The sequence below is a fragment of the Condylostylus longicornis genome, unplaced genomic scaffold, assembly GCF_029603195.1.
Source record: "Condylostylus longicornis isolate FDR11 unplaced genomic scaffold, ASM2960319v2 ptg000005l, whole genome shotgun sequence".
Lineage (NCBI taxonomy): Eukaryota > Metazoa > Arthropoda > Insecta > Diptera > Dolichopodidae > Condylostylus > Condylostylus longicornis.
The window spans coordinates 3,439,662-3,466,398 of NW_026577974.1; the positions used below are offsets into that span (position 1 = coordinate 3,439,662).

The window sequence follows — 26,737 nt, forward strand, 5'->3', positions numbered from 1 at the left end:
GTTAAAAACGCAAAACACAATTAGCCTAAAAATGTCAATAGTCGCTCCTGATATATAGGAGTAAAACCTGACTCGTATTATAAAGTAACACAGAAAAACTGCAAACAATACTATAAGTGCTTAAGAGTTATCTACAACATGCATTAACCTGGACGAATAACAAAGCGCACTAAAAAATTTTAAAACAGGAGACTAAGAAAATATTAAGTCTTACCACCTTGTACCATAAAAATAATTAAATTTCCCTTTTCAATCTGCTTGTTTCGTTTGATAAATTAAAATCTTCATCTGTGTAATATCACACTGTTTTATTTTATATAAACTAATTGCAATTCTTGTCAATATTGTCTATTCTCATAACTATGCTTTTCATTTTTTCACTAGAAACCAATAAATAATTATTCTGGAGGCAAACAATGAAAAAAACAAGAAAGAAAATAACACAAAACCTAGAAATAAATTAGAGGGAGAAAAAAAAAATCTTCGCATTTCCTTTTAATTTTTTTTGTAATCTACCCTAGATTTGACAAGAAATTCGAAATAATTTTAATTGCTCTGAACAAATTTCATTTTTTTTTTTATTCCTCCTTCCTCTCTTTCTCTCTTTCAATTTCAACTTGGAATATTGCTCTTTATTATTATTACCAATGCTGTTTGTTTTTCTCCCTGTCCGATATTATAGTCTCCTCTCATTTTTATTGTGTCCATTTCATTTCCTTTAATAAAAAAAAAAAGCAGAAAAAAAAAACTGCTTTCCTTCATGTTGTTTTTTTTTTTTTTAAATTTTATTAATTAAATTCTAGTAAAAAAGTATAATGAATTTTTTTTTTTTGTTCCTTTTTCTATTTGTAGAATTTGTTACAATTTTTAATGAGAAAATTCTTGGGATTAACAAGGAAAAGAAAATTCATATTAAAAAATAAGAAAAGTAGAAAAGAGAAAAAAAATTATAAGAGAAGAAAATTTTTTCAATTAAATTTTACAATTTTTCTTCCTTTTCGTTTTTTTTTTATGTTTACTTATTTTATCCCGTATATCCTGGTATATTTTTTTTTTCTCTTGGCTTTCATTAAATTATTATTTTTTTTTATTGCAATTTTTATTTCTCTTTGTTATTTTTTTTTGTTATTGTTATTGAGTGAAAGCTACAAATTTTAATGTTGACAGTTTAAGAAATTTCTTGACATTTTCTCTTTTGTTTTGATGCGTTATTTACGAATTTTTTCTCATTTTTATTCGAATTATTTGTTTATAGTGTAATAAAAAGCAAAGAGAACACAAAAAAAAAAAAAAAACAAACAGTAAAGGAGGTCGGAAAGTAATTTTTCAAAAAAACAATTCCTTTCAATACGTCGGACTCTTACAACATTTCATGTAAAATATAAAAATTGAGCTCAATTTATTTTCATCTTTAGATCTTTTTTTTTTTATAATACCACCGCCCTTATAACATTGAGAATGTTCAGATTTTTTTCTATAATATTTTCATTATTTTCGTTTTTGTTTATATAAGAGTTTTTTTTTTAACTGTTATTATTCTTCAATGACCAATATTATATAAGATTAATAATAATAATTGTTCGGTTGAGTGAAGTAAAGATTAAGAAAATTTTTATATTATTTTTTTGTCTTTTTGAAGTTGAGAAGTAGAAAGGAAAATTAAAACTACGTAGCGAAAGGTCAAATTACGTGACCGAGAGCCATTCGATAATTAAATTATAAGTGAATTAAAATTATGTAAGAGAGTATAAATATGAAAGGCAATGGAGAGAATGTGGAGAATCATAGAAAATGCAAGAGTTTTGTAGAAAATAATAAAATGAGTTGTTTATTAATAATAATTATGGTTGCGAACTGAGAGTAAATGCATTACGAAAGCAGAGAGATAATAAAATTTAAATAAGTATGAAAAGAGAAATGCAATAACAAACCTGTGTTGCGTTATGTTGTTTTATAAATGTTCCCTCTTATATTGTTATTTCTCTGCTCCCGCAGCTCTTTTCAAATCAAATTACTCATTATTATTTTTAATTCTTCTTAAGTATTGCTCTCTACTCAAAATTGCTTTCTGCTACAAAATATTTGTTGCTTTGTTACTTCTTTGCTCTCACATTGCTTCCGCATTTGGAAACCTGCTTGAAGGTTCCTAAATTATGTTTGATACAAAAAATTGAGCCTCATTGATGATAATAGGTTTTAATATTCGATCTCATTTCATTTGAAGTGTATAACAATTTGGTTTAAATTTTGTTCAATAAATCAAAATCATACAAAATGTAAGCAATTTGTTACAACTTTGTCCAAGTTATATCTTAATTTTCAAAAATAAGTAACAATAAAAATGTAAGAAATTTACAATCACAAATAGGGAAGTCCCAGTTGGAGTTTCTTGTCTTTTATTTGATTTTTCGTTTTTCTTTTTTGTTCTTTGTCCACTTTGTAAAACTTAAATGTATACAGTATTCATATATGAAATTGAATGAATTGGATAATTTAATAAAAAGAAAACAAGAAGGAAGAATAAAATAAATTAATAATAATATAGAAGAAATTCAGGAATAGAAATGAGAAGAGATTTTTTATATTAACCGACTGAATGCCACGGAGTAAGGGTTGTGTTATGATCGCATGAGATTTCATAACTAGAGTTTTCGACTGACATCATATTATTCTTTACACTAGAGGAACGTAAATGAGCTATTTTTACTGTGCTTCAACTCTACCAGTCTGCTGATTGAATCGTATTAAAAAATGATGCACATTTGAGATAGGATGATGGAATCAACTGTTTGAGGTAAGTAAGGTTACAATATGACTTTTACAGTAGACCATAAGAAGGTATCATCACTTATTTTAAGCAGTACCTTCTTTACAAAATTTACAATGCGATCTTTTATGTACTGACCACATCATTTTTTGTTCTTTTTGAAAATACAAACAGAGTTCTATTTGCTCATGATAGATTTTCCGAAGAAAAAACTTAACAAAACTCAGTTGGATGTAATTGAAGAAAAAAAATGAGATATAAAAAATGATCTAGATTTTATTTCATTCATTTATCTTAATATATGGGCAAAATTTTCAACTGTGTTCACTTGAAATAGCTTGCATGACACATAGAAAAAAATAATAAAAAGTTTTTCCCCACTCAATGATAATATAAAAATGAAATCAAATCAAATAATTTATTAAGAATAAAATGATACATGAATAATGTAGGTAGAAAGTGTACACAGATGGGTTCCAAACAGACTTGATGAGCACATCATTTAGAAAAAGGATAATTAATCATGTAGCACGATTTTTCATTTGTTATTTGTTTTTTTTAAATTTCAGCCTTTTTAAGCCTATACAAATTTTATATATGGCCAAGCAAGTCTTTTCTTTTATTTCCTTTGCTTTTGTTTTTTTTTTACCAAGAAATTTCCAAAAATAAATTAAAACCCAGGATGGAAGCATAAATCTCAAAATCTTATTATCGGAACTGTTATAACAAAATTCCTAACATTTGCAACTAAGAAATAGTTTTGAATTATTTGCAAGAATAAGAACACACACGTTTAAAATTGGTACTTCTGTACGGCTTAGATACATGACTAACCCGGAAAGGCACAACAATTAAATTGCAGGTTCTCGAGAACGGGTATTTAAGTGTCATCTGCAAACTATTCTGCCAAAATAATGTTCTAATGTATGATAATAAAATAGGGTTTTTTTTCCCGTAGCATGAGGAACAGATCTTCTCACCTCGACCTATAGGATATTTTGTGATACGCCGTTCACTTACATAAGCACTATTTCCAGACCCCTAATCAGTTTCAGTAGCACTTTCGATTAACGTTTAGAGAGCCAACAAGTTGTTCTCTTATTCGAACTGTGAATACTTCACTGCCCCATCATCTTTTTTTAAGGACTCTATGGAGAGGCAATGACAAGTGAGCTCCTTCTCCCGCTCCCTGGAGGGCTCCACAAACTTCTGACATAGCGTCATGCCTGTATATTAACTCCTTGATTTTCCTTGACCCTGCTAAACCAGCTTTCAGGGTTCGGGTCCGAGAAATTAAGTTTCCATTTCCGTGTAAGCTCGTTAGCCTTTTAATTTCCTTTAATTTCTCAGCACCTGGGCGCCCTACATACATCAGCCTCGATACCCCTAATTGGATTTGATGCTACCACGTTAGAGGGAAGGTTCCGGGAAAAGTTCTGTTGTCCGACATTCTGCATCTTCTGAAGTTCTTTCTTCATGTCGCATCTATTCTATATTTCATTTCGCATCTTCTGAAGTGCGGCTAAATGAGGTGAGCCTTGCTTTAAAGATTGATACATATTCTCTGATGACATTTGAAATAGTGGTACCCTCTCAACATATCCCAAATCCATTGCTGGTCTTCGATCCATCTGCATAAATTTCTTGTGTTAACAGCTATAACAATATTTTGAGCTACGACTTTAACGAGCATACGGTCAAATCAACTGATTGTGATTCGTCTGAATTAGTATTTGTAATTTGGTGAATCTATACACAATAATCATTGCAATTAACTTTTGCGCTATGTGCATATGCATGCTATACTCATATTTGACACCAATTACTACAATGTAAAATATTTTTTTATTGTTAAATTATAATTTATTTGACAATTTGATTTATTTATTTACAGTCACAGAAAAAAAATTTTGTTATCTCTATATTTTATACTTCTGTTTCTTTAATTTAATTTTGAATATAGATTTAAAAAAAAAAATAATTTAATACTCGTAATGCAGAAAAAAAATTGTTTTTTTTTTCGTGAAACAATAATAATTTATGATAACCTCAAATTTGTGGTTATAATGGTTGCAAAAAAAAAAAAAAATAATATATAAAAGCTTTTGTTTTATAGCCACCGCCAACCAAAAGCAATTTAATAGAATAATATTTATATAAGAGATTTATTGATATATTTTTACCGACCACATAATATCGTGCATAACAAGGTGAGTACTGCGATTGTACCAAATCTCATATTGAGTTTTCAACAAAAACACATTTCATCATTGAATAAAAGTAAACCACTTCTAGCTAGAGAGATATTGATTTGCCAGTCAGTCATTCTCTCAGTCTGCATGTTGATCTGGCAGTTCAGATCTCAATTATGGCAGTTTACTCTGGCAATATTATAAATTAATCAACTTATAAGGTATATTCACTTAACTTTAGGTATATTTTTTATTTTTGACAATTTTTAGAAAAATAGGAAACAGACCTTCCACGGTTACCAGCAGTTGGATCATTACTGAGACCCAAAATTTAAATTCTTTTGTATATTTATTGAGTTGAGTTTCTTGGGGATATTATTGAATTTTTGTTAGCAACGAGACTAAATCTAGTCGGTTATATGCTGATCCCAACAGTAGTTTTCATTCGTATAACAGTTTTTAATTATTTTTTTTTAAATACACAAATAATGCTGAATAATAATGATAATAATTGAATTATACACACTATATTGTATTAATGCGATGATAAATATTAATTTTAATTCTAATATCCTAATTATATTAATTCCATTTTGAAAATTATTATTCAATTTAAAATTTTCCCAATCATAATAATTATTATGCTATTATTTTATAAACTATTCAAATTTAAATTTAATTTAAATCATTTAAATATTGGAAGAGTAGAGTGGTAAATAAATATTATGACGTGCATTGAAATAAAATTTTTTTTTTAATTGAAGTAGCCAGCAGTTTTTAAAGGATCATAATAATTATTTTAATCATTGTGCTATTATAGTAGTTGTTATATTTTTCCATATAATTATTGATTTTGGTATTGTTTATTGAAATTGAACATATTTGAATTTATTTTTTATTTAAGTGTGTATTCGAATATAAAATGTGTATAACAGTTTCAATGCGAAGCGACAACTTAATTTTAATTTTACCTAGGACATATTGCTGTTTAATTTTTTTTCTTAAATTTTGTTATATAACTCATATTTAAACACTAATCTTTCGTGAAAGGTGTATTAACTTCGGTATAGAATTTGTAGCCACTTGTATTAGCAGTTTGCGGTGCGAGCACAAATTATATATGCATATTCTTGCTGAGCGTAAGATTCTGTGTTGATTTAAACATGGCTGTCCGGTTGACAGATCGCACGATAATTTAAAAACACCACCAAACATTCACAAATTATTTTTTTTCTTCCAGAGATGGCTGCTTTTGTATATTTGGAGTGATTAAAAAGGGTTAATCTGTTAAGTTTGAATATGTCAATTCATATTCTCTTTAATTACAAAGCAACAACTATATGTAAAGATTAAGAATCTATTTAAATTCTAAGGATTTTTTAATTTCTTTAACTTTAAGATTAAAATTAACTCATCCTTATTCAAATTCAAATAATATTAAAAGTGAAAATGAAAAAAAAAAAAGAAAAACAAAATTCGGCCCACCAATAACACATAAATACCTACAAATTCGTACATCCCAGCATATAGGTGATGATGATCTCTCTTTCATCATTAATGTTTCAAATCGGGTATCGTAAAATATTTGAACCGAGTGAAATTTTCAACCAAAAGTCAAACCACATTGAAAAGAGATATCTAGTGTAAATAAAATTATACCGTAAATAAATTGGTTATGCTCTACATTTATTAAAAAAAAAAATCGTGATAGGAAAAGGAAGAACAAAACAAAAAAGAAAAACAAAACAAGAATATAAGATGAAAGAATTTAATCGGAAATAAAAGTGTGAGAGAAAATGAAAATTTCGTATTACCAAGAGACTGTTAGGTTTGTCAGACTGAAATAGATTTGTAAGAGCAATAGTGTCGTAGGGTTTTCATAAAGAGAAAATGTGTGTTGAATAAAGAATTTTTTGTTCAATTAAAGCTTACATTAACGATTAAAGGACAGTTGTTCAAGTCATAGGTGGAAGTTTTAAAATTTTTCATTATGATGCAGCCAAGCTCTGTCTTCACATAATATATTCTGAGTTAAACCAAAACCATACCAAACATTCATATTTTTACCAATCTAAATTATTATTATTTTTTCAGAATTAAGATTGCTTTTTTCATCCGGTTTTTTCAAAACTTAAACAAAATTTTTTGGGTTTTCATATAGTTCACCTGATTCAAAAAACCAAAATTCACTAACCATCAGTAGGTTAATAATGTTTTCCACGAAAATAAATTAAAATTCTAAAAACATGCCCCGCAAAAACAATGGTGAATGATGTTTGCGGTGAATTTTTCAACGTATCTACCTATATCTACGAAATTTGCAGAATATAGTGCGGAAAAGAGGGGCTGTGATTAATTTTTTTATTCAAAAAACTTTTCACGTAGAATTTTTTCATTTGGAAAATTTTGTGTCGTCATTTTTGTTTTTGTTTTTACCATATAGTTTTTGATATATATATATATATATATATATATATATATATATATATAGATTTTTTATAATAAATTGCCGAAGTGCGTATAAAATATGCTCCGTTGAACTACGAGTAATCGAATAAAAATGTAATTTTTCATTTTGGTTGCGTTTTCCCGTTATACCTTTTTTTTACATTTTTCTTTACTCTATTTACTTCTTCTATTTGTTTTTCTTTTCTTTCCTTCATTTTCATTTACTTTCTTATCATGACTATTCCAAAGATTAAAGGCAATAATTCGGATAATACAATGTTGCTGGGTAATATTTTTGTTTTTTGTTCTTTGTGTTTCTATTACTTTCAGTACGTATATAGATGATATTGTAGCTGTATTTTTTATTGAATGTTGCCAGTACTATAAAACAATGTACAAATATAATAGATATTTTACAAAAGATTTATATATATATTTCAATAGAACTGTACAAAATATATACATACTGACATTAACGTTTAGGCATATTCATTTTGGAGGAATCTTTAGAATATTTGAACATATTATAACGGTACAATGCAAATTTCCCTACGGAAAATGTCAAAGTATCAATGAAACTTTCCACATCTTTTCCTTGATTTTGTTTTTTGATATTTTTGTTTTTTGTTCTGAGTAGCATAATAGATAATTTTGAAATATATAGAGGCATTAGGATGAATAAAGGTTAAAATAGGATTTTTCATTATAAAACTCCTCCATTTTTGTTTTTATTTAGTTTTAGGTCTTCTTTAATATTATAAAAAAAACAGAAAAAATAAAATTATCTACACTTTTGAGAGCATAAAAATAAATGTTTGCAAACCTGGGAATTGAAAGTATTTCATATTAATTTTAACAGTATAATATTATAGGCGATATACGTATGTATATGCGAATGTATATTAGCATCTATATGTAAGAAATGGGAATAATCACAAAAGATTTTAGCTTTTGTATAATCCAAAATGGTGTATTATTGTATTAAATAATAACCGTATGTAAATTATTTTAAGGGAAAATAAGTAAAGTGCAAAATACAAAAAAAAAAAATAAAGGAAATTATAGGGTTATTCCCCGTGGTTTTAACAGATTCGCCAGATTAACAGAATTTTTAAATGAATCTTGAAATACTCTCAGATACAGTGAGGTAAAATATATGGGTTTTTTTTGGGTAAACCTCACATTGTTCAAATTATTATATTGTAGGGAAATTAGTATTATAGTTTAATCTTTCTAAATTTGTTTCAAATAATTGGCTTTCTTACAAAGCCTTTTTGGTTTTCCCTATGCAACATGAAGTACAAGTTCAGAAAACCTAATATTGTAGAATTACTGAACAGAGATATGGGTAAAGGAAAATTTCTCCTCCGATCACCGCAGCCGGCCATGGTTTATTGAAGTTAGTTTTCACATATTCAATTTATACTATAACAGTTTGAAGAAAATACCTGGAAATATCACTCAGGGGCGTGAGTTTCCTAAAAGGTACTACCCAAACCATTTGTTTTTCTCTATTTGCACAGTTTATGCAAATAATACTTCACCGGACAATGCCCTGTGAATATAAATTAGTAATAGCACGAAACCGATTTTGGTTTATCCCCAACAACCCCAAAGAAAACTTTCTTGGGCAAGGTGGAAGGAACAACTTCGCATGATGACATCTTTCAGTAGCCTACCAGCAAAGATTCGATCCCTCTTCAAGCAGAACGTCAAGGTTGTCCCAAATGGCAGACATTTACAGTGCATAGACGGGAATGGGCCGCACAAATGGAATCCCAAATCCAAAATTTTATTTTAAAAATTATAAATGCCTAAATCACTTAAGTTTATCAAGTGTTCTATGTACTTGAATACTTGATATCTGTTTTTCAACGCAACAAATGACATAGTATTCATGAATATTTCTTAACGCGATTGAGTCATTCAGCTCATCATAATAAAAATAATTTACTTTAACGATTAGTGATTATAAACTAATAAAACTCTACCCAATTTCCATTTTTCATAATTAGTTAATTAATTTTTGTTTCAAAATGTCAATAACATTACTCAAAAAATTTAATAAATTCCAACATAGAAATATTTATAAATATAAGAAAATGTAATAGATAGCTATAATAAATCTTATTCGTCACAAATCACTTATTCATTCCCACTTTTATTAGATTTTAAACCACAAATTATTAACACATTTTTGTAAATCAATTTACCACAACCAAAATTTTAAGATTTTTTCTTTTTAATAGAAATTAGAAATGAAGAGGATCGCATAACCAAAAAAAAAACGGAAAAAACAAAGGCATGAAAATTTATTTTTTGGTTTTTCCTTTTGATTAATTATTTCTTCAGTCCATGATAATGGCACGTACATATAGATATTTTATATTTAGATATTCAAGTGATGTATTTTAATTTTAAATATTTCAAAAAGATTTAATGGAAATCTGTTTTTTTAATAATTTACATTTTTTCTTTTTAAATAAGTAACCTAAAAATATATTCAGGTCTATACTCTTTAATAATCCAATCCATTTTTTCTTACTTTTAATATTGTAACATGGAAAAGTCATCGAACACCGTTCTAGAAACCTTTTAAAATTAATATAATACAGTTAATTTGTAAGTTAATTGAAGAGTTTATAGAAATGCTTTAAATATGTAAACGACAGGGAAGACTGGGGGAAAAAGGAGCCATCCATGCGCCGGAGATGTGTACTAGCATTTTCACACTCGTTCTCATATTGTTTGTCGGAAATGCTTTCAGAAGCTGCATAAGGTCAAGTCGTCTTTGGAAAATCATGACAAGAGATTATTGGGTTGAGCAAGAATCAAAGAAGAATTCTCACCGGAGTCTTATGGGGGCATTACAAACTTATGGGTCATCTCAGTAGGCTGGACCTTCAAAATAAAGTCATTTGCAAATTCTGTGTGGAAGTTGAGCAGATCTTTGGGAGAATGTAATGCTCTCACCCGTAGGAGAGTGGAAATACCCTGACGAATTTTTCATCTTGAGGCATTGACACAATAAAGATTCATCTAAACCTTTAAAATTTGTGATTTCCCATATTTATAAAGCAAGTAGTATTCAAAAGGAATGTAAACAACACAAAATTTAATCAAATTCAATTCGTTATTAGTGGATTGTCCAATGAATTTTTAAATTTTAACCACCTTCTGCTTACTTCTATTTAAATTATTCTTTCCTTCTTATATACCTTTAAAATTCACTTTATTTAAATTTTTTCATTTTTAAATATTATAATCACTGTATATTAGCAAAAGGAATTGTAATTTGGAAGGGATGGATTTGACTATGTAAATAATAAATTGAAAAGTTTTTGAAAAGTCTATAATCAACCCTATCCGTACTTTTATTTATATTTAATCTTCATTTTATTTATTCATTAAAATAACAACACCGTTCTTATATTCGTATCTACCTAATAGGTTCTAATATTCTTTAAAATCCTTTACTTTCTACTGTTATACATAATGTATATAAGATTTATCAGTTCTCACCACTGTTATAATTATTTATTATAATAATATTGTTGTTCCTTAAAATGTTAATGTTGTTTTTGTTTTTCGATTCGTATCAAAGTTATGAATAAATCATTCATAATTAATGATTCGTTTCGGTTATGTTCGGGTTTTTCTTTTTACGAAAAAAAGGGTTTTAACTGATTATTTTTTTTTTCTTGTTGTTTTTTGGGGAATATTTTTTTTTGTGTTATAAAAAAGGCGTAAATTTCATGTTTTGTGGCTTGGTTTTTCTTCTTCTTCTTCTTCTTCAAAATTTCAATAAAATATCCAAAAAGTTTTTTTGAAAAATTTTAATATTATATTTTATTAATTAGAATTTTAATTTAAATAAAGGGAAAACAAGAAAAAGCAAATGGTTTGGTGAAATTATTTTTAGATTTATTTTTGAATATTTTGAGTACCAAAAATATAAATTCATTTGTAGGAGTATGTCATCCTTTTTTTTAATTCATATCTCATCCAATTGATTGAAGACCACTTATTTTGAAATGTATAACAGAAACAAAATCAAATTGGTGTTAAAGAGGGTATGATTTAGAATAATTTCGAAAAGTCGTAAGTTTCTGGATTATTACCGAAGCTATATAGTCATAGATAACCAATTATTTTGAACAAAACTGAAGCCTTCTTCAAAACTTTTGAAAATTTTATGAATTTTTAACTCTGCTGTAAGGACACTTTACTTATGTTTTCTTTTATTTTAAAATTTCAATTCAAATTTAATTTAAAATTATTATTTTTGTAAAATCTGAATGTTTGATGGTGAGATTTTAAAAATACAAAATCCTACATTGTTACCACAATTTCTCATTAAATTCAATAAAGTTTCCTCTCCTTTTTTAATAGGATATTATGAAATGAGTAACTATACCCTATACATACCCTATATATTATAACTAGTTTTACAATTACAAATTTAATGTAAGTATGTATAAGAGCTTATTAATGAGAAAATTCCATTGTGATATTGGGATAGGAAAATATTTGAAATATTTTCAAAGTTTTTGTTTTTGAATTAAATTTTTAATGAGATGAAATTTTTTTTTTTTTTTGCCTTCTGGAAATGATAAATTTAAAAATTTAAAAAATTCGAAAAATTTTTTGTTTTAAAATTTTGTAAAAGAACTTTTTTTATTTATTTTAAAAAAGTTTCACCATTTTTTTGTGTATACCAAATAACTTGGTTTTTATAATAATTTGCTAGAATTTGTTTTTTTTTTTTGCTTAAAATAATGTTGAATTTTAATAAAATTTGGTTTGTATTTTATATTGTATATTTTGTCCAAAATTCTAATTAAAGAGATGCAGTCGAGTAAAAAACAAATAACTTTAATCATAAAATATGAAAGAATGTCTTTGACAAATTGTTATACGTATTCGGCGTATTCTAATGAAAATAGTTAGTCAATATTAGGCCAACTCTATTAGCCAATAGTTGAATATAATTTTGCCGTTCCAAGATGTCGTTTACTGAATTCTGAATTGAACTGCCGAAAAGTAATGGATACTATCAACAAATTTCAGTTTAAGCCAGTCCACATTATTCTAGCTAATGGTCATATAACAAGGACTTTGTCCCTAAACGAAAAAAACAGATATCATGCTACATTTTATCATACCTATTCTCTTCACTGAAATCTTACTGAAACAACGTGTATACAATGAATTCTTTTAGAATGAAACCTTTTCGATATACTAGATTATTATATAAAGACTGCTTAAAAAAAATCGTCATTTTACGCTCACCTACTACCTAACATATTTACTTACTATTGCTTCTTACTTTGCATTCCTAGAATTGCTACCATTTAAATTTGTTGTGTCGCTAAAAATTGTTTCATTGTATAGTTCGAATCTGATGATTAGCGCCATTCAAAATGTTTTCCATTGTTCTGTTCAAATTTCGACTATTTGGGGTTTAAACTTATTCTATTGTCAAACCATTGCCACGTTGTCAAACTTGTTTTTTTGTTTTGCTCGAACTTGCTTATATTAAGTCTTGTAGACGTCAACTAAAAATTTTATTTTAAACATAAATGTGTGGTACGTTACTCAAATTTGTTCAATTGTGTAATTTAAACTTGTTCCATTGTGCCATTCAAACTTGTTCCATTGTACCATTCAAACCTGTTCCATCGTAGCATTCAAACTTGTTCCATTGTGACGTTCAAACTTGTACTATTATACTACTTCAAACTAGTTGATTTAAGTTATGAAGTTTTAAACAAGAAATTTTGTTATCTGGTTACATAAATGTGTGGTAATAAAACAAAATGGATGTGTAATTTTTATAGGGTAACATTATCATACAAATGCAATTACAATCAACTAAATTTTGTAAGTATTTGCATATTTCTTTAAATAGCTCTTTGTTCTTTAGTCTAAGCTAAATTTGAATTATTAAGAATTCCCCTAAAAATTATTACAATTTAAAAAAAACCGAATTCATTAAAAAATAAGAATTAAAAAAAAAAAAAATATGCAATATTTTTTTATGACGATTAATTTTTTTTTTCCATTCTGTTTTCATTTAACTCCTTTATCCTTTTGCATATAATTTTATGGCTTTTGACGTAAAATTCATAAATGAAATAACGTTTTAATAAAAAATAAAAAAAAATAATAAAATAAAAATAAAAAGCTTAAATTACAAAGGAACACAAGGAAAAAAATTACAAAAAAAAAAAATATGAATTTCATTTTCATCAATCTCTTCATAAAAGTACAATAACCTTGGCTTTTTATTATTCTTCGTTATATTAAAAGTAAAATCAGCATGATTTCATTATTTTTTTTATTTTCTTTTATTGTGTGTATGTATTTGGTATATATTACCATTCATGAATATATATATACATACATAATATGATCTGATATGTGGGCTTATATCACATACAAGCGCTTTATATATGTAGGTGTGTAGGTACAATAAATTCTATCGTGATTTGATCCAAAATCGTTCCAAACATCACGAATTATATTAAAAACCAACTAATTTTCATTTTTTTTGTTTTGTTCCTCCTCAGTTCCCCATTTGGGGTTTTTATTTTACAGTATCATAAAAAAAAAAGAATAAAATAAAATAAAATTATTTGGTTTGGGTTTATAAACTCGACAAACATTTTGTTTTTGACAAAAGTTTATAATTTGTTGATGGTACGATTATAAATTTTGACTGATTTGTGGCTGTTTAATTGGTGTCCTGGTGTTTTGAATTAAAATATCGAAATCGAATTTTATGTTTAAGAAAAGTTTAGCATTACCGCGGCTTAATTCTGGCGAACTTAACCCGGTCTGTATCTTATACTTAATTTGAATTCCTCAGTTAAAAAAAGTTCTTAGTTTTGGCGGGTTGAGCCTTAGACGGCTGTATGAATTCTAGTACTGGCTGTATGATTTCTCATTCTGGTTTACGAGCCGGGCACTCTTAAATGTTATTTGAACAAATTTTTATTTTATTATTAATATTTGAAATGGACACGACTCAATGTTGGTTTGCCGACTTTTCACATCACATTTTTAATTTTATCTCTATACTTTCTTTTTCGTTTTTTTTGTGAATCCTTTGGTAATTATTTTTGTATGTAAAAGGACATAATGAATTCCTGTTTTTTTTTTGGTTATTTTTATACATTCTCTTTGAATATGTAATCGAATTTTTTTTATTTTAAGGCTTATATTTTGGTTATTTTTAAAGAAGTATACTTTTTTCGGAATTTTCATGAACACTGAGAGAAATTTTTAAAAAAAAATTTATTTTAACACTGTTGAGGCATTATGCTTAAGATACTAATACAAATTTTAGTCTGAAGTATTGAGGCAACTTCATTTGTGTATAGTTTGCGAATAAAAAGCAGCTGTTAATGTCACCATATTACAAAATTGGTTGATTTAAACAAGGAAAAAACCAAAGAATTAACTGGTTCTTAAAGTTAACTTGGTTTGGTTTTTAAATGCCCTGATATGCATTTTATAATTCTTAATATTATGTCTTTGCTGCATTATTGTTCTATTTGTTTTACTTAGTGTCAGTTTAAATTTTTGAAAACATAGTGGAACAGATCAATAATTTGACCTTAGTTTATTGACTGAACATCATTCTATCCATACAATCGCATAATATGATTGGATATATTCTACTGTCATCATGACATTTAAAGCACAATTCCCCCAATAATTTTGCTTCAATATTTCTTTCCGTGTACTTCGTACGTGTGTATATATTGATACTATTAAATAAAATTATAGCCATAATTTTATTCATTTTCCGTTAGTCCTTTTCTAAAAATTTTTATTCAAATAAAAAAGGCTAACAAAGAGACAGAAAAAAAAATAATAATAATGAGAATCTTGATTTTGAATAAAGTATATAGATAGAATACACATGAACGGGGGAAAAAAAATAAAATATTTTCGACCTTAGATTTTTTTTATGAGTTTTCCTACATATTATAAAACAAAATAATTCACGCCATGACAAAAAAAAATTGTGGTTTTAAAATGAAAGAAAAAAAAAAATTAAAAACCCCTCGGAAAATAACAACGTAGAAAAAATTATCATAAAATGTGACCCAGATTTCTATTGTGTTTCGTATATAAGTATTAGAAAGGAAACTAGGGATTGTCTAAATGGGTATCCTTCTTTTTATTTCTGTTCTGGTTCGTATTTATACCAGTTGTATAGAACTCTAAATCTATCTCTCAATAAATTTCCTTTATTTCATTTTATTTTTTTTTGGTCTGTTTTTGTTTGGCTCTCCAAATTAATATCTTTGACGGTTGTGGTTAATCTGATTATTCATTAATTATGTGTATATTAGAGGGATCTCGGTCATTTGATTTGTTTTAATTTTGGGTTTTTTTTTTGATTATTATTTTTTTACGCTGTTCTTCTGATTATTTAAAATTTATCAATTTTTATTAAGGGTTTTTTTGGGTGTTGAATATGGTGATATTGTTGGAAAATTATTTACCTTTTGGTCTTTCGATTTTTGTGTCCTACATAAATTTTGTATGTACAAACCCAATTTTTCGTATATTTTGTTAATAAAATAACTTAATTTCTCTTGTTTTTGTCTATCTTTATTATTATTTTAAAGGTTTGACACTTTGTTTTTTTTTTTTGTTTATTGTATTTTATTATTAAATTAATATAGAGGTTTCTTGTGTGTATAATGTGCTGATAAAAAATGGGACCAGAAAAAAAAAAATTTACATGTTTACATAAAAATATGATGTTTATATTTGGGTATGAATTGATGTACATTTAGGGTTTTGTTTGGATTTTGCTGGCAGGGAGGTTTTTGGCAAAAAAAATTCTAAAAATATTTACATTGAAACAAAATTGTCAAATTTAAATAGCACTTTTTCGAAAATATTTCACAAAGTAATGATTTAAAGGAAGTAAGTTGCTGAATAATTTTAACTATTACATAAAATATATAATATGAAAACACATAGGAATTATGACTTATCTAGTAGGGACGTGGAAGTGAAGAATATAGCTCAAACGGATTTATTCCGATATGACTTTTAAAAAGCAGGATATCAGAAGTATTTGGCTTTTCGGAGGCTAAAATCATCAAAATTCTAAAAAAGCATAAATTTTGAGTTAGGCCCTGGTAAACCGAAAAATTCATCGTTTTCATTGATGGTTCTAAGACATTTAGTTGAACTAAACTAAGAACATATTAGTATTTAAGTATTGTTAGCATTTAAGATTGCATATTATAGCTAACAGACGGGCAAATTACAGTAATGTATTTAAGCCTGAGAAATTTGTAATGAACAGAGCTGTGAAACTGCCAGGAAGGAGATTTTTGTGAACAAGAGAGTAGCTTTTTGGTAGCTTTGACTTTTGTATTATCCAGTCAGACCAGGCGAGTGGCGCAGGGTGATTTAACCAAGTCTATAATGGCGATTTAGAGCAAGTCTGGAATATTTCCCTTTTCTTATACCTTGACGGGCTAGTAATTAACAAAAGCGGCAATTCTATCTCAAAATCTATAGATTGATATAGAATAATCAACTTATATTGATAAATAAATATTATATTCGAACCCATATCACAGAACGCATGTATGTGAAATCCATGTTGATATCTGAGTGGTTTTTTCGGTCTCCATAAAAGAACAAGTTTTTTAATAGGGTTATTGCCTGAAATTTCATACAATTATAATATAAAATTGTCATTTATATTACTTGAACAAAAATTCTACATTAACAACAAGATTTTCATAAATTACTTTCTTCATTTAAATAAAAAAAATAATAAGTTTAAAAACATTTTAATTTTTACATAAAATATTAATGTTACAATTTATTTTACACTCCGTTACAATTTTACAAAAATTGAAATAATTTAAATGTACCTATGTAAATTTGTGTGTATAAATTTAGAATTTATGCAAGCGCTATACATAAATTTGTTCCACGGTGCTGCCACACATTATATCTAATTTATATAATGATATCAGTTACCGCCGCATATCTACATTATTTTCTTAAAAATTGTAATATTTTTAAAAGGATGGTGTATGGGGTATAAAAAAATAAATATGTATAAGAAAAAATCAAGAAGCATTGAAATTGTAAAATTTTTCTTTTTTTTTCTCTTTTTGTTTTTAATCCACAAATGTGTACCATTTTATGACAAGTACTTTATCAAGTGATATGCTCTTAAAAACAGAAACATACGACGACTTTTTTCATTTGCCCTATTTTAGAATATTAACGTAATCTATGGGTATGTATGTTGATATAGGTGTATAAATGAAAATATTATAAATTTTTTTTACAAAACGACACCAAACTGTAACTTTAGATTTTCTCTAATAAGAAATGAGTGTACACCTACAGCGTACATAAGAATTATTTCTTGCCATCAATACATCCTTCGAATTATGCATATTTCGTGTTTTTTTCATCTTGCTTGCCATTTTAATTCTCTTTTTTGTAAATTTAAATTTTACATTTTTTTTTAATGTTTGCCACATTAATAAATCTTGAGAAAAACACGAAAAATAAAATGAACAGCAAAAAAACAACAAAAACTTCCCCAGCAAATATAAAATTTAAGTGACTGTAAATGTTGTATTTTATTTTTCTTTTATTTTCATTACATACAAATATATTATAGTGGTTCGTACCATATATAGCAGGTAAAATAAACACACCTATGCATTTCTTACATTAGATTGTGTATTAAAAACAATTCCCATGACTGATGTTCTTAGGAAGTTGTTAAAAAATATTGTAGCAACAAAAGTACTCAGTACAAGCAAGCGAACAAGCAACCAAGTTATAGTAAGTTAAAATTATTATTAAAGTTAACAGTTAAAGAGAAAACAACAAAAAATATTAATACTCGTAACATTGAGAGAAAAATTTTTATTATATTTTATTTTACCACCCGCTTACCAAAAAAATAAAATGAAAAACTGATTGTTAAAACCACCCAAGTTCCCTTGCAAATATTAAAGCTCAAATAAATTAGAAAAGTTAAAAAGCATATTTTAATGTTTTTTTTCTCTTGTATGGATCTCGAACCATAAAAATCATTAGAGTACTTTTAAGTAAATAATTTTCATTTCAGTATTGTGTTGCTCTTATTATTTTGATTTTGAATAAATACCATGTTATATAGATACATACATACATATACCTGAATATTTGTATAGATTTTTTATTATTTTCTCTGTGCTCATTTTAATTTTTTTCCATAATGAAAATGACAATAAAATAAAAAAAAACAACAAAATAGCAATAAAAGAGAACACGAATACAAGAATAAATTAAACTTATATTTGAAAAGTTTGAGAAAAAAATTTCCGAAAGTTGGTGAGCCGCGTGGGAGAGAGGAGTCGAAGGAAAGAGGAGGTTGAGAAGTGACGCCGTCATGGAGTGAGGAGCCGTTGAATCCAGGAATTTTTACCTACTTCTAAATATCCTGTAGCAATGTAGAAGCTTTACGATTGAAATGAATGATAAATAAAAATGAAAAAAAGCTTCACAAAACCTTGGTTCAAGTGTGGGTTACGCTGCCTGATCTAAAATCGAGTTTGGTCCTCTATTAGGTTTATATGGTATCTGAATATATGCGAACTTTATTCTCACAAAATAGTTCGACGCTATTGACGTTCTAATTGACTCAGATGACATGTAATGCGGTCTGCAGCGATCTAACCATGCTTGATATCAGTAACTAGAGTTAGTCATCAGTTTTTGGATATCAGGGGAAAAAACAATGTTTCTCTGGTACATCTAAGCGCCGTATAGCAGCATACATCAGGGATGGTATGTCCCCAGAGGAAGCTCGCAGATATTAGAAGGGAAAGCTCCTTCCCTTATATAGAGGGAGCTTTTGACAACACTCCATATCATGTCATTTATGAGTTGAAAAACGTTGCACAAACGAGGGATTGATGCGACGACGAGCAGATGGGTCAATCGGATGCTACAGAATAGGATTATTAAGTCCACCATAGCTGACGATACACTTTTCTTCTCCACTACGTGGAGATGAAAAGTGCTACTACCGCGGCACGTGTCTGGGGTTACGCCGATGATGTGGCCTTCGTCATACGGGGCAATTTTGGGAGCACTATTTCTGATCTTCTACAGCAAAATTTACGTGTTGTGGAAAGGTGGTGAGAAGGCGTTTAGTTAAATATAAATCTCATCAAGAGCACTTTGGTTGCCTTCACCAGAAGCAGGGATAAATTAACGAGCCAATTCTGTTTCGTGAACGTATTAGTTACTCTAGGAAGGTGAAGTATCTGAGGGTAACCCTGGATGGTCGCCTCTCCTGGAATACCCATATCGGGAGGGCTACGGCGGCCTTATGGACGTGTAGGAGCTTCATCTGTGGAACCTGGGGGGTCAGTCCCAGGATAGCACTGTGACTATATACGGCCCTTGCTAGGCCCATCGTCACCTACGCGTCGATTGTATGGTGCCGTAAGGCAGAGCAAGCGGGTGTGCGGGCCAAGCTGGAAAGGCTGCAGAGACTGGGCGGCTGGGAGTGACCGGGGCAATGCGGACGGCTCCTACCGTTGCGTTGGAGGTGATGATTGGGTTGCCACCACTACACTTTCATATAATGAAGGAAACTCGGCTAGTGACTTACCAACTTCTTTCTGGCGAGGACAAGGAGAAAGATGGCCCACAGGACTCACAGAGACTTCGGTGAGAGCGATCCGATTCTAAGAATAACCATGTCGGATGCCTGCCTGCCGCGGTACAACTTCGTCCGCAAGTACAGGGTTCTGCTTTTCGATCGATGGACGTGGGATCGGGGTGGCCCAATACTTGAGTCGAGTTAGAGCGTGCGGTGTGCAAACAGGTCCAAAACGGAGTCGGGTGTAGGTTCGGGTATATATGGTGTCCGCCCGCAAGGGCCGTATATGCGACCCTTGACACGTATTGCACGGTGTTCGAAGCAGAAATACATGCAAGAGAAATCTGTCTGAGAGTTAATTTAGAAAGGGGGTATAAAAACTGTACCATCTATGTGTTTTTGGACAGCAGGGCGCTGTTTTGTTGGCGCTTCATTCGGCTCAAATTAAAACCAAGCTGGTATAGGCTCGCCTGCCTGTTCGTGGCGGAATGCGGCCTACACGGTCGAGGTACGAATGGGTGTTGTCATGCGAAGGTGTTTCTTTCGGCGTGCTCCAGCGGTTTTACTTTTTACAAAAATATTGTAAGAATATTTCCAAAATATAGAACAGAAATGATTTTTTAAATGTTTTATAAGAAAACAATTCTTCCACCAAACTTGTTTCTAATCTAAATTCGATTCCTTTTTGAAAAGTTTTTAAATATTATACATGAAATTCATTTTAAACTTATTATTTCCAATTTCGTATATCTACCTTTTTCAATATTATCAGTTTTCTTATTACAAATTCTCTTATTTATACAGCATTTACTATATTTGCACACTCATAAATACATTACCTAAACTTCGTATTTAAAGCACGTCTTTATATTTTAAAATGTACCTACTTAAAAAAAACTAAAAGATACAAATGGCACAAATTGTAAAAAATCATACAAAAATCGAAGAAAATGTAAAAAATTCTTTGGCAATAAAGTTAAGTTGTTTCTATTCTAAGATTCTTTTTAAAACTTTTTGCATACTAAAACTTAAACACTTAAGTTTCACACTTTCAAAATATAAAATTAAATTTGGCACGTACCTATAGTTATGAAACAAACAAGCAACTAAAACAAAAAATCTCAATAAAGAAAATTTTGCTTACTTGACTTGACTGAAAAATTTTTTAATTTTTAAATATCAAAAATTCCAAGTTTTGAAATTGTTTTAAATAAAAAATATCGAGAAAAATATTATTATCGGTCTTTTCTATTGAATGAGTTTTTTAACATTTATATACATTTTAGCACCAAATGATAAAGCATCATATCCGGGGCCTAATGACTACATGCGGACGTAGTCTCTGGGTATTGTATTCGTGCAGGGTATTGAAATTTTGCTCATGTATATGAGGCCGAAAATTACAAGGCATCCTAAATTTAAGTCAAGGTGCAGACGGCGAATGATTTTGATTGTCCAGAGATTGTGGGAGGCCGGAACTGTTGCATTGTACTCCACTGTAATTCTATTACCTATACTAGAATCCGCTTTGATGAATCTTACCTTACCGAATTTTATCTTTTCACAATTTTACAAATATTTTTTTTCCACCGGAAAATTAAGGCTCTTAGGCTATTCTCATGTCAACTTATACGATCTTTTGTGATTCCCATCCCCGCCTACATTAGTAATATATCTAGACCCCTGACAAATTGTTGTATAACGAGACTTCATTTAAACATCATAAAACCCCTTCCGAAGAATCTCAGCTGTATGCAAGCCACCGCCGCGTATTCATACAGTAAGTACTCCATCGTTCCGTCCTTTTCCAGACAGATACGATAAACCCTGCCCTCCGACATGCCTAGCCTTTTCAAACCGACAATCGGCAGGCAGTATTCAGTGAGCTCAGCCACTTATATCCTCCGATCTAGACAATCAAGTGTGGCCAATTCCCACCCCTAAAGGAGTTCCAAGGAAGACATAAATTTTTTGTGCGATTGAAAAGTCCGGGCAATTGTCTACAAATACTTACCATAAATTTATGTTCCAACAAAATACCCAAAAATAAACTAAAGTTAAGTAAAACTTTAAAAATTAAATTTTGTGACAAAAATTAAATTTTTTCATATGATGCGCTGCAATTTCCTATCATTATAAATAATTTAAAAAATAAACAAAAAAACACACAATAATAATGGTAACAACTCTACATTAGTACTTGTAATTACTGTTTCGACACTAATGTACTCGCATAATTTCATGTACTTTTATACTTCATATAACAATTTTGTTTTTTCTGTTTTTGTTTTTCTGTGTTCTATGTAAGAGAATCAGTAGCTCAGTCAGTAAAACTGAGTTAATGCTCTCTTTTCTTTATGTGTAAATTATTTTTGAAATGAAAAGCATAACTTTTATAATTTAATTTTCTTTGTTTTATTTAAATTGTCCTCGTTGTTGTTTTGCTTGTGTTATGTCATGCATGCGTTATACACAAATATCACAATAACATTTTCACATTATAAATGCTATTTACTTGAGTTAGCGTTATATACTTTAGTATAATAAAATAAAAAATTTTACGTAATATTTCGTAGATAATTTTTATGATAACTTTGGCGTCATTTATGTTGCCAATTGTTGTATATTTGTAAAAGTTTTTCCTCCATTTTATTTAAAATGCAAGTATAAATTTAAAATGTAAAAGTTTTCATTTTTTTTTTTTTTTTGTAATATTAAAAGTGAACAATTTTTTATTCGGTAAATATAAAATATTTGACTTCTATTTTTGACTTTTCAAACGAATAATGTTATACCTAAACATATATGTAAATGTAAAGGTATAAAACAGGTAGAAAAAATATTTTTGCAAAATTTAACGTACTTTTATTTACGTATACTTATTTTGGTTGTTAACATTACTTGTAAATAGTTGTGTATATATTAGTATAACAAGTTGTATATATTAGTATAACAGTTGAAAAAATAAACGTACCTGATGTATAAAATGATTTTAGCGAATTAAATTAGAAAACTTTTTTAGAATGAGAATTGCATCTTGCTGTTGTTGTTGTTCTTTTCTATATCTGCAAAATGTAAATAAACAAATTTTAATTATTATAAAATTAATTAGATTTTTATTTTTTGTTATTCAATTTCTGACAATTAAATTAGAGATATCAGAGAAACGACTGAAGAACAGTAAAAAGAATTTTTAAAGTGAAAATGAAATAAATAACACAAGTTTTATTAAACAAAATTAAATTTAATAAAAAAATTTTTGTTATTTTCAAGTTTAGATATTTTATTAGCAAGTAATTGGTTTAAGTTATACGAAAAGAAAATATTTATTTTGATGATGATATACAAAATTTGTTCAAAACTTTATTTTGTTATTTACTCTACATTATTAATTAAAGTTAATGTTATTTTTTTCGTTAGAGTTTGAAAATAAAAATGACAATTTTTAATGGGAATATGCACATCTGAAGCATATTTCATGAAATTGGCAAGCATTTTGCAAATGAGAACGCTCTTTTCCCATCCCAGAGCTCATATAAAATTATAAACATCCTGTTCTGGTTGAGAAAATCGATTGTAATCAGGAGATATTTATGAAACAAACTTTGAACTCTAAGGCTTCGAATTTAAATTTTACAAGAAAAAAATCAATTTACACCTTGATATTTCGAAATCTGTTGGGATTACTGCTTAAGTTACAGAGATTTTATTTATACTTAAGAGTCTAAATAACTGTACGCAGCAGCGCATTCAGAAAGAGAATATAAAAGCGTCAGTCCAAATCCGGAACACATTTCTTCCTTTCAAATCTGTATAAGCTCCTTTTTAACATATTTTCTTATATTTAAAATAATTTAAACTTCAATATTAAAGGATACGACCGTATTAATTCATTAATCTTCTCTTAATCCAAAATCAAATGCTTCCTCTCCTCTCTCTCTTACAATATAATAGAAGGAAACATCTTTAAAAATGAAAACCCCTTAAGTAGAAATTATATAATAATACAATATAATTTAAATTATTTTCCATAAGGGCATAATACAAAAAAAAAAGAAAGAAAAGCGACCATTCTTTTGATTTCAAATTGAATTATGCAAATTTTTTTTTTTTTTTTTTTTTGAAAAACAATATTGCTTCATTTCCGCTTTCTTTCCTTTTTGTTGTTTCTTATTTTCCATCAGTTCACAACAAATTTCTAATATCCTTTATGAATATCCTTTGTTCAAAATTAAAGTAAAAAAATGAGAAAAGAAAACATTGAAAAAAAAAAACAGCGAAAAGAAATTATCAAAAGTAAATTAAGCAAAAATATAAACTTTTCCTCATCAATAGGTGGGATCAATTTAGGAATTTTCCTCTACTTTTACATTCAATCTACTTATATATTGTGTATATTATATATGGTGCTTGGTATATTGGTTGTGCTTTAAGTTGGATGTCCTTTTTTTTTCTCTTTTTGGCAATTGTGACACAATAAATCAATTTTCATTCATTCTATAAACCTGAATATCCTTCAGGTGAAATTTAATTTTCAAAACAAAAATCGATCTATGTATGAGTGTGTGTTTGTGTATATTTTTACACTTTTCAATATATTTTGTTAAATTAATGTATTGAACGGAAAGAAAAGTTAATAATTTTACTAAAAAAAAATTGTATATGTAAGAGTATTTGTGTATTGAATACAGATGTGTAAATTATACAAAATTTTATCTAGAATGCAAAAGAGATGAAAAAAATATTAAATTTCATTTCGGTTAAAGTTGAGAATTTTATTGGTATACCGTTATGTTGGAACACAAACCCGAAAGTACGTAATTAAGTACCGAAACGAAACGATCAACCAATATTGAAAATCTTCTCTTGCAGATCAGCTCTGCATAATCCATAGGGAATTCTTGTGATTTACTCTGCCTTCCCATATATTCATTATTTCAAATAATCAATTTCTTCTCGTATTCCAATTAACTGGCCAATGTTTTGCCACGAAACTGGTAATCATTTCCACAAACTTTCTTATGATGAAACTCTTCTGGATCATAATATTTCGGAGGGTTGTTAAAACATCCGGAAAGTTAGCTTTTTCCGCAATATTATTTTTAATTAAATAAATATGTTCAACACGGAATTCATCGCAAATTCTCAACACATTGTTATTTTAATGGTATATATTGAATTCAACCTATTCCTGACTAAATTTTTTCAAATCTAAAGATTAATAATCAAAAGTATAATCAAACAACTTTGCACAGTTCAAATACTGGACGAATATAAGCAAAAATCCATGAGCACATGATAATGTTGCAATTCGAATTGTGAAGAATTTGATTCGTGATTTTAGATCACTTATTGTAACAAAAATATTAATTTAACAACACTTTAATATGGTCCGATCTCTAATAACAAACTTCCAAAAAAAAAAAAACAGAATGAAAACAGAAAAAAAATAACGAAACAATTTGCATAGGAAATAAATTTTCTAAAGATAAAGAAAAAAATAAAATAAAATAAAGAAGAAAAAATATTCGAAATTTACAATTGACTTCACAGGATAATATGAGAAAGGACTTTACAGTTTTATATATTACTATATATTTGAATATTATGATGTGTGAGTGTATACAATACATATATATACATACATACAATTATACAAATATTTTATTTTTTTTTGTTCATTCCTGACAGGACACATTAATAAAGTAAAGAGAAAAATCGAGATTTACGTTATATTGAAAATATATAAAACAAAATATATGGGTATAAATAACATCATATATTTGTGTATATATACGTATATACTTGTGCAGTATAAGAAGGATACATTTAATTTTTATAGTATATAAAAAAAATATTCTTATAATGAAATATAACCTTCTTGTATAAACTGCTGTTGTTGTTTAAGTTCCATAGGGTGAATATTTCATTTAATACTTTTTTTATAATAAAAAATAAAATAAAAAAAAATCATTAAAAAAAATCAGCAGGTAAAAAAAGCAGGTAAATATTTTTTTCTACCTTAATTTTTTTTGTTATTATTATTTTGATGATTTTTTGTTTAAAATTTATAGTATTATATTTCCTGTTAAATACATTCGAGAAATGTATTGAAATGATAGGAACTAAAAGGAGCAACAGCAATAGAACAAAAAATCAGAAATTCTAAATTTGGAAAACATAATATATATAGGAAGACGGAAGGAAAATTTGAGGAAGAAGAAAGAAGATGTATAAAAGGGATTCAAAATAAAAAAACAAGAAACACAATCGTTAATATGGGTGTTAAGAAAACTGGATGACTTTTAAATTTAAATAATACTAATGCATACGCCATATATCCCATATATACCGTATATATACCATATATATACCGTATATATATCGTATATACCGTATATATATCCCATATATACCATGATTATAATGTATATATACCGTATATACCGTATATATATCCCATATATACCATGATTATAATGTATATATACCGTATATACCGTATATATATCCCATATATATCGTATATATACCATATATATACCGGCTATATATACATTGTGTTTGGTACCATCGTATATATACCATATATATACCGGGTATATATGCTATCAATTACGAGCCCCTCATGTTAATTTCTGCATGTATATATAAATCTTAAAATGC

General features: G+C 28.0%; 1 long non-coding RNA gene across 1 annotated transcript in view; it reads right to left on the bottom strand.

The window, feature by feature from the left end:
* LOC129615439 (uncharacterized) overlaps positions 1 to 26,737 on the bottom strand; it is a 68,383-nt gene that overhangs the window by 9,105 nt on the left and 32,541 nt on the right. The window contains exon 2 of the long non-coding RNA XR_008697455.1: positions 23,046 to 23,136. This is a non-coding gene — a long non-coding RNA (uncharacterized LOC129615439). The remainder of the gene's footprint in view (positions 1 to 23,045; positions 23,137 to 26,737) is intronic.